Source organism: Austrofundulus limnaeus, unplaced genomic scaffold, assembly GCF_001266775.1.
Source record: "Austrofundulus limnaeus strain Quisiro unplaced genomic scaffold, Austrofundulus_limnaeus-1.0 Scaffold925, whole genome shotgun sequence".
Taxonomy (NCBI): Eukaryota; Metazoa; Chordata; class Actinopteri; order Cyprinodontiformes; family Rivulidae; genus Austrofundulus; species Austrofundulus limnaeus.
The window spans coordinates 18,573-22,358 of record NW_013953327.1 but is presented as its reverse complement, the minus strand read 5'-3'; the positions used below and the strand labels follow the sequence as shown (position 1 = coordinate 22,358).

Genomic DNA, 3,786 nt, shown 5'->3' with positions numbered 1-3,786 from the left:
TAATTATAACGTATTAAAAATCACAATAACATAGTAAAGAAATAGTTAATAAAATTAATTACAGGTGACATTTGCTGAAAGTTCATTTTTGTTGTTTTTGTTTTAAAGCCACAAGAGGGCGCTATTCACCCATGATTCAACTTTAACCAGTAAATGTTTGAAATAAATACTACATCCACATCCTAATACTTTTATATTTTACACGAACATCACATACATCTACATCTTAATAAATGTATTAAACTTTATTGAAGTAAATAATAACTAACACAAGATGACAACTAATGACACAAGAGTATAAGATGACAAAAAATATGAAAAAAAATTGAAAACTTGTTCCTATCTTTTATGTAATTATGTAGAATACAATGGTCTTTAGATTTATTAACCACTAGATGTGTATGTATTAGAGACTAGTAACTCCCCCCCCCCCCCCCACACACACACACACACACATCAAAATTAATGAAAAAAGAATAAACAAACATATAAACAAACAAAAAACGGTAAGACTTTAAAAAATGAACATAATTAGTCAAACATATTCAGTCTGGACATACGAATTGTATTAAAATTTGTCAGTCCAATCAAATCAATTCATTAAAAAGCTGTGTGGAGTTTTTATTTTTAAATGATTTACAAAACACCCTAAACCAGGTCTCATGTTGTTGTCGTTTTATTTTGACGCCACAAGAGGGCGCCCTTTCACAATAAAACCATGAGGTGTATTTAACAGGGTTCTTATTCAAGTCTATGAATAAAACTGTTTTAAAGAACAAGAAAAAGTCAAGGAAATGTGACATCCTTAAAGTTTTATTTTATAATCACACAAGCTTTACATTAAAACTGTTTTTAAAATTATTATTAGTTATAAGTTAAACAAAACTAGAATTTGGCACACGGCTCATCAATTAGCATTAGCAATGGCAAAATTACGACTTAAGGATTTTAGTGGCCTGTGTATTTGACTATAAAAACATTTACCCCTAACTAACGATTTTAATGTACCTTTTAAAAGTACAGGATGTTACACTCACTAATAATGATAAGAGCCTTCAGGGCTTTATTTGATCTTTTATTTTATAATATGACAGCGCCTGTCGCTTTGATATGTCGGAGATATATTTTTCCTCCACCTCCTCGGTGAGTGACTCGTCATAAAGCAGAAATGTATAAAAGTCTACAACATGYGCTCCTGTGAAAACAGCCAGCAGGAGGAGACAGACACAGAGGAGGAGCACAGATGCGTCCAGCTGCCGCTGAAAACTGAAGAAAAATCGGATTTTTTTTCTCCCACCGCTTATGAGCGAACATTAAAACTGTTTGTGTGATTCACTTCACCTGAGAGCTTCTAGACCAGGTGGGTTTCATTCTAACAGATGCTATTTTTAATGAGTCAMACAGGAAAAGCTCAACTTGATCATTTATTAACTTGTAGTGTCATGTTTTTTTTAATCCATGTGCAGCTCAATTTAAATGTCATTTTAGGTTGAAAATAGAGCATCTGCCAGTCAGTGGTGCACAGCTGGACATCATGTAAACCAGGTGAGTCATTTATAAAATCTGATCCCTTCATTATGTTTTAAATGATTATCATCATGATGAGCAGAGGGATATTTCTGGATCAGGATGTCAAGTCGAGCACATGAAGAACTTTTTTTTATCAGCTGCCCTTGGACCTTGCTCTGTGGTTCTGTAAAGAGCCTCACCTCTCTGTGACTCCATGAAGAAGCCAGGTGTTGATCTGTTACCTGGAGCCACCTGAACCACTCATCCTCTCACTTTCTCCTGACAGGCCTCACTTCCACTGCTGGTTTTGGATTCTGGTTCGTAGTTTCTGACATTAAGAAGGTAAGTCGTTAGCACGCGTTCATATCAGTTYATCTCATTATCTCAACAGGTTGGACTAAATCACTTCCTTTTTATGGTGCGTTTTGTTTGCTATCTTTGGACCTGAAGTACAGGACTTTCTGTCTATCTGGAGATTTTTAAGCATCTTTCTGTTGCAGGTTTAATCTCTGATGTTGCTCATTTAATGAACTTGTGTCTGTTTCTCTTCATTAAGAGGACACCCGGGATAAACTGTTTAAGACATAATTAGAAAATARTGTGTGTAGTAGCACATTTCATTAGAATTAGAGGGCTTCTAAAAAATAAAATCGTAACGGGAAGAGACAATAACTTGTTGTTTTTCATCTTTTTGGATGGTTTGACACAAAAAAACCTTAATAAAATGTGTGAACATTTTCTTAATCAAAACTCCATTCACCTTTCATCAAATTTAAGGTAGTTATCAAAGTCTAGAGACTTTGCAAGGTTACATGTTTGCCTCCTGCTTGGCGTGATGTTCGTATGTGCTACCTGTACATTTGTGGGTTTTCTTTAGGTACGCTGGTTTTCTCCCACAGACCAAAAACCTACATGCCAGGTTCATTGGTAACTCTGAGTGGTTGTTTGTCTTATTTGACTGGGATGGACACCTGTCCAGGGTGTCCCCTGTCCCTCACACAGTCACTGCTGGAGACTGAAAATGAATAGACGGACAGATTGGACAAGATTTGGATAAATTCGCACAAAAAAAAAAAACAAAACAAAAAAAAAACAGAGCAAACATATCTGTAGTCATTTCTTTTTCATTCAAAACTTCATTCAGATTTAGTCAAATTTAAGGAAATGTATAGAACAGGGGTGGGTATTGAGGGCCRCAGCCCTGCATGTTTTACTTGTTTCTCTGCTCCAACACACCGGATTTGAATGAATAGGTGATAATCAGGCTTCWGCAGAACTTGAAGAGGTAATTCACTGAATCAGCCGTGTTGGAGCAGGGAAAAAGGTAAAATATGCAGACCTCAATGCCTAGGGGTCCAAGCCCGCGGAAGCAGGGGAACGCAGCTGCAAACTAATTAGATGAAGAAACAATAACTTCATGTTCATCAAGGATAAAATGTGGACAAAATATTAAAACACATGCTGTGTTTAGTTTTGTTTATCAAGCATTTAAATAATTATGATCATTTTTCTCTTCCACATGTTTTACATTATTATGACCCCCGCGCGCATAAGCGGGAGTCATATTGTTTTCGTACTGTTTATTTTTTATTTTTTTCACTGGWGATTTTTGGTCAACCGTACCACAAAAACAGCTGCACCGATCAACATGAAATTTGGCAGGACTGTCAACATGAAATTTGGCAGGACTGTAGATGAGTCTGACCTACACTGTGCCAGCCAACAGTTTTACGATAGACCCCAAATTTGAGGAGGGGGCTCCTTTCAAAGAGGGGGTGTCTGTACATGCAAAAGTGCTTATAACTCAGAAACTGTTCAATTTAGAAGCTTCAGATTTCTTTGGTTGTTTAGCTCTGATGAAGCTCTATCCATCAGGCCCACCAAACAGTACCCCCCACACCCCCAATTCAAGGGCGTAACTTTGTGCTGAAAGTTGGTGGGGATGCACCGTGGGGGATGGGGTCTGAAGCACCCACAGTTGTGTGACCAGGTTTTTCTGTTGTTCATGTCTTCAGTGTGTGCTCAGTTTAACTGTCTGCACTCGTTGATAACTGAACACCAAATGTTTCTGTTGTGATGCAGTAATACTCAAACTATATTAACTGAGATTATGTTCACCTTCATTAAACCGTGTACTGTACCAGTCCTTTAAACTCACTGAGAATACAGTTTGATAATCAACCATAGTTTCATACAGCAGACACACAGGTGGAGCACAGGTGTGTTAGTTTATCCTCTCACATAAGTCTTATAATATGTGTGTAAAGGGCACACTGG

General features: G+C 37.1%; 1 protein-coding gene across 1 annotated transcript in view; it reads left to right on the top strand.

Annotated features, from left to right (window-relative positions):
• Positions 1-1,191: 1,191 nt before the first annotated feature.
• Positions 1,192-3,786, top strand: part of slc7a7 (solute carrier family 7 member 7) — a 19,501-nt gene continuing 16,906 nt past the window's right edge. The window contains exons 1-3 of the mRNA XM_014029595.1: positions 1,192-1,360; positions 1,489-1,545; positions 1,796-1,851. The gene's annotated coding sequence lies outside the window, so the exon portion shown is untranslated. The remainder of the gene's footprint in view (positions 1,361-1,488; positions 1,546-1,795; positions 1,852-3,786) is intronic.